Genomic DNA, 11,482 nt, shown 5'->3' on the forward strand with positions numbered 1-11,482 from the left:
ATAGAAGAACATCGCCGGAGGCCGCTATAGGGATCCAAGACGTCATTAATGACCTGGTAAAACAAGGGGTGGTATAAAGCACTCACTTCCCATTCAACAGCCTTGTATGGCCAGTAAAGAAACCCGATGGCAAATGGAAGCTCACCATCGATTAACAGAGCCTAAACACTGTAGCCCCAAAGGTAATGGGTCAGTTCCCTTACTGGGTGACCTGATCCCTCAAGAGGAGGTGGTCGAACCCTGCACCACCAACCAGGAACAAAAGGAGGAACAGTTAGGAACAAAACTTCTGACTCTACCGATCCAAGCCCCATCAAGAGAGGGCCATATCCTGAATAAACCCCAAAGATGGTCCCGGGGATGTGCCCTCAGCCCCCACATCAACCAAGAGACTCTGACACCCATACCCAGCATCCCTGCCAGTTATTCAGGACAACTCTTCCCGCCATTGGCTTCTGATCACCTTGACCCCCTCCTACCTGACTTCACTACTCTCCCATCACCCAGCCCGCACAGTTCATTCTTCTAATGCTAATCTTTTTCTTCCATCTCACCACCGACCTCTGGCCCACATCCTACCACTGGTGTGGAATGCCCTCCCTCCTATCAGACACATAATTGCTCTCCCCCACTTCAAAGCCTAACTGAAGGCACATCTCCAAGAAGCTTTCCTTGACTAAGCACTCTTCTCCTCTTCTCCCACTCCCTTCTGCGCTGCCCTGACTTGCTCCCTTCATTCATCCTCCTTCCCATCCTCACAGCACTTAAGTATATATCAGTAATTTATTTATTTAGGTATATTAATGTTTGTCTCCCCCTCCAGACTGTGAGCTCACTGTGGGCAGAGAATGTGTCTGTTATTGTACTGTCCTCTGCCAAGAGCTTAGTATTGTGCTTAGTAAATAAGACAATGAATGAAGGCATCTTCGGTTGGGCCAAGGAGAGCTGTGTCAGCTGGGGGAGGGGATGAGTTAAAGCCCCGCCTGTGTTTAAGTGGCCCAGGCTCAGTCCATGGACTCTTCGGTACGGATCAGCGGTCATGTTCTGAGCCCTCCGGGAGTGGGATTAAAGGTCCCGGCTTGGAGTGAGCTCTGGTCTCTGTGTTCCCCACGCTACACCTCACCAGGAGTGGCAACACCATCCAACTAACTGTACCTCAATCTCGTCTATCTCACTGCTGACCTTTCACCCACATTTTGCCTCTGGCCTGGAACCTCTTCTTTATATGTAATAGACAATTTCTCTCCCGCCACTGAAAGTCTAATTGAAACCACGCCTCCTCTGAGAGGCCTTCCCTGACTAAAGACCCCTTTTCCTATTCAACTCCCTTCTGCGTCACCCAAACTAGCTCCCGTTTCTCCCCATCCCAGCCCCACAGCACTGCAATCTGTGCACAAATCTGTGAACACAAATCTGCAATTTTACTTGCTTATATTAATATCTCTCTTCCCCTCCAGATTATAAGCTCTCTGTGGACAAGGCATGTATCCGTTACATTATACTCTACACCAAGGGTTTAGTACAGTCCTCAGGATACCTAAGCACTTAATATGACAGATTAACTTCCCCGGTAAAGGGCCATAGAATCTCAGAACGCTATCATCCTGGAGAGTTCCTTGCTGACCTCACCAGGGAGACACATCTACAAATGACCTTCTCCGGTAGATATCCATAAAATCTCAAGGTAGTATTATTCTGGGGCGAAACCCAGGCTGATCCCCAAGTAATCCCACAATTGCTCCTGACCTGCTCCCTTTACTCATTCCCCCGTCACTGAGCAGTTATACAAATATCTGTAATTTTATTTACTTATATAAAGGTCTGTCTTCCCCTCTAGTCTGTAAGGTCTGCGCATCCAACCCCAAGCCTTCACACCTTATCAAAACATTTGTCCCCTCTTTTTCCTTCCCAAACTGCCGTCTTCAAATGTTTGCTCTCCAATGCCTTCTTCCCCCATTGCTTTCAAACATTCTCATGTCTTGTCTGCCCCATCCTAAAAAAAAATAAAAATCTCTAACTTGACAATTTCTATCTCCCGCTATTGAAAGTCTCCTCATAACCAAGTCTCATGCAGGAGGCCTTCCCTGTCCCCAATCTCTTTTCCCTTTCAACTCCCTGCTGCATTATCCCAACTAGCCCCCTTTTATTCATTCCCCCTCCCAGCCCCACAGCACTTATGTGCATATTTGAATTTTACTTGCTTAATGTCTGTCTTCTCTTCTAGACTATAAGCTTGTTGTGGGCAAGGAACACGTCCGTGACACTGTTCTCTACCAAAGGGCTTTGTACAGTCCACTGTACACAATGAGCACTTAATATGACAGATTAATTTCTCTGGTAAAGAGCCATAGACTCTTAAGACAGTATCAGCCTGGAGATTTCCTGGCTGACCCCTCCATGGAAAGAGGTCCACAAATGACCTTCTCCGGTAGAGATCCATAAAATCTCAAGGTAGTATTATTCTGGGGTGAGACCCAGGCTGATCCCCGAGTAATCCCACAATTGCTCCTGACTTGCTCCCTTTACCCACTTCCCTGTCACCGAGCACCTATATAAATATCTGTAATTTTATTTACTTATATAAAGGTCTGTCTTCCCCTCTAGTCTGTAAGGTCTGCGCATCCAACCCCAATCCTTCACACCTTATCAAAACATTTGTCCCCTCTTTTTCCTTCCCAAACTGCCGTCTTCAAATGTTTGCTCTCCAATGCCTTCTTCCCCCATTGCTTTCAAACATTCTCATGTCTTGTCTGCCATATCCTAAAAAAAAAATAAAAATCTCTAACTTGACAATTTCTATCTCCCGCTATTGAAAGTCTCCTCATAACCAAGTCTCATGCAGGAGGCCTTCCCTGTCCCCAATCTCTTTTCCCTTTCAACTCCCTGCTGCATTATCCCAACTAGCCCCCTTTTATTCATTCCCCCTCCCAGCCCCACAGCACTTATGTGCATATTTGAATTTTACTTGCTTAATGTCTGTCTTCTCTTCTAGACTATAAGCTTGTTGTGGGCAAGGAACACGTCCGTGACACTGTTCTCTACCAAAGGGCTTTGTACAGTCCACTGTACACAATGAGCACTTAATATGACAGATTAATTTCTCTGGTAAAGAGCCATAGACTCTTAAGACAGTATCAGCCTGGAGATTTCCTGGCTGACCCCTCCATGGAAAGAGGTCCACAAATGACCTTCTCCGGTAGAGATCCATAAAATCTCAAGGTAGTATTATTCTGGGGTGAGACCCAGGCTGATCCCCGAGTAATCCCACAATTGCTCCTGACTTGCTCCCTTTACCCACTTCCCTGTCACCGAGCACCTATATAAATATCTGTAATTTTATTTACTTATATAAAGGTCTGTCTTCCCCTCTAGTCTGTAAGGTCTGCGCATCCAACCCCAATCCTTCACACCTTATCAAAACATTTGTCCCCTCTTTTTCCTTCCCAAACTGCCGTCTTCAAATGTTTGCTCTCCAATGCCTTCTTCCCCCATTGCTTTCAAACATTCTCATGTCTTGTCTGCCATATCCTAAAAAAAAATAAAAATCTCTAACTTGACAATTTCTATCTCCCGCTATTGAAAGTCTCCTCATAACCAAGTCTCATGCAGGAGGCCTTCCCTGTCCCCAATCTCTTTTCCCTTTCAACTCCCTGCTGCATTATCCCAACTAGCCCCCTTTTATTCATTCCCCCTCCCAGCCCCACAGCACTTATGTGCATATTTGAATTTTACTTGCTTAATGTCTGTCTTCTCTTCTAGACTATAAGCTTGTTGTGGGCAAGGAACACGTCCGTGACACTGTTCTCTACCAAAGGGCTTTGTACAGTCCACTGTACACAATGAGCACTTAATATGACAGATTAATTTCTCTGGTAAAGAGCCATAGACTCTTAAGACAGTATCAGCCTGGAGATTTCCTGGCTGACCCCTCCATGGAAAGAGGTCCACAAATGACCTTCTCCGGTAGAGATCCATAAAATCTCAAGGTAGTATTATTCTGGGGTGAGACCCAGGCTGATCCCCGAGTAATCCCACAATTGCTCCTGACTTGCTCCCTTTACCCACTTCCCTGTCACCGAGCACCTATATAAATATCTGTAATTTTATTTACTTATATAAAGGTCTGTCTTCCCCTCTAGTCTGTAAGGTCTGCGCATCCAACCCCAATCCTTCACACCTTATCAAAACATTTGTCCCCTCTTTTTCCTTCCCAAACTGCCGTCTTCAAATGTTTGCTCTCCAATGCCTTCTTCCCCCATTGCTTTCAAACATTCTCATGTCTTGTCTGCCCCATCCTAAAAAAAAAATAAAAATCTCTAACTTGACAATTTCTATCTCCCGCTATTGAAAGTCTCCTCATAACCAAGTCTCATGCAGGAGGCCTTCCCTGACCCCAATCTCTTTTCCCTTTCAACTCCCTGCTGCATTATCCCAACTAGCCCCCTTTTATTCATTCCCCCTCCCAGCCCCACAGCACTTATGTGCATATTTGAATTTTACTTGCTTAATGTCTGTCTTCTCTTCTAGACTATAAGCTTGTTGTGGGCAAGGAACACGTCCGTGACACTGTTCTCTACCAAAGGGCTTTGTACAGTCCACTGTACACAATGAGCACTTAATATGACAGATTAATTTCTCTGGTAAAGAGCCATAGACTCTTAAGACAGTATCAGCCTGGAGATTTCCTGGCTGACCCCTCCATGGAAAGAGGTCCACAAATGACCTTCTCCGGTAGAGATCCATAAAATCTCAAGGTAGTATTATTCTGGGGCGAGACCCAGGCTGATCCCCGAGTAATCCCACAATTGCTCCTGACTTGCTCCCTTTACCCACTTCCCTGTCACCGAGCACCTATATAAATATCTGTAATTTTATTTACTTATATAAAGGTCTGTCTTCCCCTCTAGTCTGTAAGGTCTTCGCATCCAACCCCAAGCCTTCACACCTTATCAAAACATTTGTCCCCTCTTTTTCCTTCCCAAACTGCCATCTTCAAATGTTTGCTCTCCAATGCCTTCTTCCCTCATTGCTTTCAAACATTCTCATGTCTTGTCTGCCCCATCCTAAAAAAAAATAAAAATCTCTAACTTGACAATTTCTATCTCCCGCTATTGAAAGTCTTCTCATAACCAAGTCTCATGCAGGAGGCCTTCCCTGTCCCCAATCTCTTTTCCCTTTCAACTCCCTGCTGCATTATCCCAACTAGCCCCCTTTTATTCATTCCCCCTCCCAGCCCCACAGCACTTATATGCATATTTGAATTTTACTTGCTTATATTAATGTCTGTCTTCTCTTCTAGACTGTAAGCTCCTTGTGGGCAAGGACTGTGTCCGTGACACTGTTCTCTACCAAGGGGCCTTAGTACGGTCCACTGTACACAATGAGCACTTAATATGACAGATTAATTTCGCCGGTAAAGAGCCATAGACTCTTTAGATGACATCAGCTTGGAGAGTCCCTGGCTGACCCCTCCATGGAAAGAGGTCCATAAATGACCTTCTCCGGTAGAGATCCATAGAATCTCAAGATAGTATTATCCTGGGGCGAGATCCAGGCTGATCCCCGAGTAATCCCACAATTGCTCCTGACTTGCTCCCTTTACTCACTCCCGTCACCGAGCAGTTAAATAAATATCTGTAATTTTATTTACCTATATAAAGGTCTGTCTTTCCCACTAGTCTGTAAGGTCTGCGCATCCAACCCCATTCCTTCACACCTTATCAAAACATTTGTGCACTCTTTTTCCTTCCCAAACTGCCATCTTCAAATGTTTGCTCTCCAATGGCTTCTTCCCCATTGCTTTCAAACATTCTCATGTCTGCCTCCCCTAGCCTAAAAAAAAACCATCAAAACTCTACCTTGACTGCAAGGTTCCCTCCAGTTACCGCCTCATCTCCCTCCTACCATTTCTCTCCAAATTCCTTGAGTGACTTGTCTACAGCTGCTGTCTCAAGTTCCTTTCCTCCAATTCTCTCCTTGACCCTCTCCAATCTGGCTTCTATCCCCTTCATTCTAAAGAAACCACTCTCTCAACAGTCACCAATGAGGCCTCTACACTGTAAGCTTGTTGTGGGCAGGAAGTGTGTGTTTCCTGCTGTATTGTATTTTCTCAAAGGGTCAGTATAGTAGTCTGCACATGATGAGCACTTAATATATACGAATGACTGAATTTCCTTGTCACCAAATCCAATGGCCTCTATTGCATCCTAATTCTCCTCAACCTCTCAGCTGCCTTCAAGGCTGTCAATCATCCACTTCTCCCAGAAACTTTATCCAATCTCGAAACCGCCCTCTCCTGGTTCTCTTCTTCTCTGGCCGCTCATCCTCAGTCTCTTTCGCAGGGTCCTCCTCAGCCTCCCACACCCTAACTGTGGGTGTCCCTCAAGGTTCAGTTCTGAGTTCCCTTCTATTCTCCATTTGTACCCGCTCCCTTAGAGAACTCATTCGCTCCCATGGCTTCAACCACCACCATTACTAGGTGGATGATACCCAAATCTTCATCTCCAACCCTTATCTCCCCTCCCTCTCTCCAGTCTCTCATTTCTTCCTGCCTTCAAGACATCTCTACTTGGATGTCCTCCCATCACCCGAACAGGTCCAAACATGTCCAAAACAGAACTCCTTATCTTCCCACCCAAACCCTATATTCCCACTTCACTATAGATGGCATCACCATCCTTCCTGTCTCACAATCCTTGACTGCTCTCTCTTGTTTAACCCACATATTCAATCCATCACTAAATCCTGTCGGTCCCACCTTCACAACATCGCTAAAATCTGCCCTTTCCTCTCCATCCAGATGGCTACCACATTAATACAGTCACTCATCCTATCCTGTCTGGGATTGGCACACCCTCCCTGTTCAATAGCCTTGTATGGCTGGTAAAGAAACCCGATTGCAAATGGAGGGTCAACATCGATTACCAGAACCAAAACACTGAACGGTTTCCTTGATCTCACATGCCAGCAAGGTACTGCTAAAAGTTATACAGCTTCGAATGGAAGCGTACATGGAACGCAAATTGCCTGATGTTCAAGAAGGATTCTGGAAAGGAAGAAGGACACGAGATACTATTTCTGATGTCCGCTAGATAGCGAAAAGGACAAGACACTATCAAAAGGAAGCCAGCATGCACTTTATTGATTATAGTAAGGCCTTTGACTGCGTGGATCACAAGAAACGCTGGAGCACATTAAGAAAATGGGCATACCGGGCCATTGAACTGCATTAATATGAAACTTGTATGACAAACAAGAGGCTACAATAAGAACGGAATATGGAGAAACAGACTGAGAGAAGCCAGATTGGATGAAGACGACTGGAGAGTAAAGACTGGAGGAAGGAATGTGAACAAACTTTGTTATGCTGAAGATACAACCCTACTAGCAGAAAGTGAAGATGACTTGAAGGGTTTATTACTAAAAGTTATGGAACACAGCTAAAAGACGGGCATATATTTGAATGTAAAGAAATTAAGATTATGATGATTGGAAGTTTTAAACACATTTGTAGTGGACAGAGAGAAGACTGAAATAGTTGAAAATTTCTCTCTCCTGGGATCGTTAATCAATAATAAAAGAACTAGTAGCCAAGAAACACGCCAAAGATTAATATTAGGAAGACTTGCTATGAAGAGCCTGGAGAAAGTCACAAAATGTGTAGATGTAACCATCTGCCACAAAAACACAAATTATCAACTCTATGGTGTTTCCAGTGAGAGTATATGGATCCGAAAGCTGGGCATTGAAAAAACAGGACAGAAAGAACATCAATTCTTTTGAAACGTGGTGCTGGAGAAGGCTTTTCCATATACCATGGACTGCCCAAAAAACAAACATATGGATTTTGGAGCAGATTAAACTAAAGAGGTCTTTGGAAGGCCAAATGACTCGACAAATTAGCACATTTTGGACACATAATCAGGAGGAATCATTCCTCTGGAGAAGACACTAATGATAGGAAATGTGTAAGGAAAACGTGGAAGAGGCAGACCAGCAGCTAGATGGATAGAGACCATAACAACGATAACGGAAGAACCATTAGAAAGGTTGTGGATTATGGCAGAGGACAGGACTATCTGGAGAAAGTACATCCATGGAGTCGCTCTGAATCAGAGACGACTCGACAGCACAATAATAATAATAAAACACTGTAGCCTCAAAGGTAACAGGGTCAATTCCCTTACTGGGTGACCTGACCGCTCAAGTGGAATTGGTGGGGCACCCATATATCAAACAGAAACTCCTCACCATTGGCTTTAAAGCACTCAATCACCTTGACCCCTTCTACTTCACTTTGCTACTCTCTATCACCCAGGCTGCAAACTTCATTCCTCTAATGCTGACCTTCTTTATCTCACCACCGACCTCTGGCCCACATCCTACCTCTGACCTGGAATGCCCTCCCTCCTCATATCAGACAGATAATTGCTCTTCCAGACTTCAAAGCCTTATTCAAGTCACAACTCCTCCAAGAATCCTTCCCTAAACCCTCCTCTCCTCTTCTCCCAATCTCTTATGTGTCACCCTGGCTTGCTCCCTTCATTCATTCTCCCTCCCATCGCCACAGCACATATGTACATATCTGTAATTTACTTGTACTGTGACTGTGAGCTCATTTGTGGGCAAAGAATGTGTCTGCTGTTGTACTGTACTCCCCCCAAGTGCTTAGTACAGTGCTCGGCACACAGTAAGTGCTCTATAAATATGACAATGAATGAAAGCATCTTCAGGTGGGCCAAGGAGCACTGTTTCAGAGGGGTGGGGGGTGGGAGGGCCTTATGCACATGAAAGGATTTGTTACAGCCCCGCCCATCTAACCAGCCCCATACTCAGTCCGCGCACTACTCACCCTGCCTGGATATGCGTACACATGCTAAGCCCTCCTGGGAAGGGGTGAAATTAAAGGTCCTGACTTGGAGTGAGCTCTGGTCTCTGGGTTCTCTACCCTACCCCTCACCAGAAGTGGTAGTACCACTCACTGTACCTCAATCTCGTCTATCTCACTGCTGACTTTTTATCCACATCTTGCCTCTGGCTTGAAGCATTCTCTCTCTTCATATGTAACAATCTCTCCCGCTATTGAAAGTCTTATCAAAACCAAGTCTCCTACAGGAGGCCTTCCCAGACCCCGACCCCTTTTCCCTTTCAACTCCCTTCTGCATTACCCCACCTAGCCCCCTTTTATTCATTCCCCCTCCCAGCCCCACAGCTTCAGTCTTCTCTTCTAGACTGTAAGCTCCTTGTGGGCAAGGACTGTGTCTGTGACACTGTTCTCTACCAAGGGGCTTGGTCCGGTCCACTGTACACAATGAACACTTAATATGACAGATTAATTTCTCTGGTAAAGAGCCATAGACTCTTAAGACAGTATCAGCCTGGAGAGTCCCTGGCTGACCCCTCCATGGAAAGAGGTCCACAAATGACCTTCTCCGGTAGAGATCCATAGAATCTCAAGGTAGTATTATTCTGGGGTGAGACCCAGGCTGATCCCCGAGTAATCCCACAATTGCTCCTGACTTGCTCCCTTTACCCACTTCCCTGTCACCGAGCACCTATATAAATATCTGTAATTTTATTTACTTATATGAAGGTCTGTCTTCTCCTCTAGTCTGTAAGGTCTGCGCATCCAAACTCATTCCTTCACACCTTATCAAAACACTTGTGCACTCTCTTTTTCCTTCCCAAACTGCCATCTTCAAATGTTTGCTCTCCAATGGCTTCTTTCCCATTGCTTTCAAACATTCTCATGTCTGCCTCCCCTAGCCTAAAAAAAAACCACCAAAACTCTACCTTGACCGCAAAGTTCCCTCCAGTTACCACCTCATCTCCTTCCTACCATTCCTCTCCAAATTCCTTGAGTGACTTGTCTACAGCTGCTGTCCCAAGTTCCTCTCCTCCAATTCTCTCCTTGACCCTCTCCAACCTGGCTTCAATCCCCCTTCACTCCACAGAAACTGCCCTATCAAAGGCCAACAACTGAGCTCTAGATTGCAAGTTTTTTGTGGGCAGGGAATGTGTGTTTACTGCTGTACTGTACTCTCCTAAAGGTTTAGTACAGTGTTCTGCGCATGATAAGCATTAATACATACAACTGACTGAATCTCCTTCACACCAAATCCAATGGCCTCTACTGCATCCTAATTCTCCTCGACTGCTCAGCTGCCTTCAATGCTGTCGACCATCCCCTTCTCCCAGAAACTTTATCCCACCTCGATACTGTCCTCTCCTGGTTCTCTTCATCTCTGGCCGCTCATCCTCAGTTTCTTTCGCAGGGTCCTCCTCAGCCTCCCACCCCCTAACTGTGGGGGTCCCTCAAGGTTCAGTTCTGCATCCCCTTCTATTCTCCATCTGTACCCGCTCCCTTGAAGGACTCAATCGGTCCCATGACTTCAATGACCACCACTATGTGGATGATTCCCAAATTTACATTTCCAGTCCTAATCTCTTTCCCCCTCTGTAGTCTAACATTTCCTCCTGCCTTCATGACATCTCTACTTGGATGTCCTCCCACCATCTGGAGCTTACCATGTCCAAAACAGAACTCCTTATCTTCCTACCCAAACCTTGTCTTCCCACTGACTTTACCTTCACTAAAGATGGCACCACCATACTTCCTCTTTCACAGGCCAACTTGGCGTTATCCTTGACTCCTCTCTCTCCTTCAACCCACATATTCAATCCATCACTAAATCCTGTGGGTTCCAACTTCATAACTGCTAAAATCCATCCTTTCCTCTCCATCCAGACAGCTACCACTTTAATACAATCACTCATCCTATCCTGACGACCGTAAGCCCGTCAAACGGCAGGGACTGTCTCTGTCTGTTGCCGACTTGTTCATTCCAAGCGCTTAGTACAGTGCTCTGCACATAGTAAGCGCTCAATAAATTCTATTGAATGAATGAATGAATGAATACAGCACCACCTCCCCATTCAACAGTCTTGTATGGCCGGTAAGGAAACGCGATGGAAAATGGAGGCTCACCATCAATTGCCAGATCCTAAACACTGTGGCCCCAAAGGTAACGGGATCAGTTCCCTTATTGGGTGACCTGACCTCTCAAGTAGAACTGGCAGGACACCCATACATGGGAGTCATGGATATTGCCAATGCCCTCTTTAGCATTCAGATTTATCCCATCTCCCAGCAACAGTTTGCCTTCACCTGGCCAGGTACCCAGTAACACTTTCACTCAGCTGCCACAGGGATATGTGAATAGCCCTATGTTCTGTCACAGTATTATGGCAGAGAAAATTAAAGAGGTCCTTTGGTTAGGGGAACTCCCAGGCAAAAGCTATCATTATATTGATGATATCTTGATCAGCGGGGGAGACCTTCGTAACATGTAATGCAACTCGCATTATCTCCTGCCTTCAAGATAGCTCTACTTGGATTTCTACTTGGATATTCTCCTGTCACCTTAAACTTAATATGGTTAAGTTAATAAAATTAATATGGCTAAAACTTCTTATCTTTCCA

This window comes from Ornithorhynchus anatinus, chromosome 21, assembly GCF_004115215.2.
Source record: "Ornithorhynchus anatinus isolate Pmale09 chromosome 21, mOrnAna1.pri.v4, whole genome shotgun sequence".
NCBI classification, from domain to species: Eukaryota; Metazoa; Chordata; class Mammalia; order Monotremata; family Ornithorhynchidae; genus Ornithorhynchus; species Ornithorhynchus anatinus.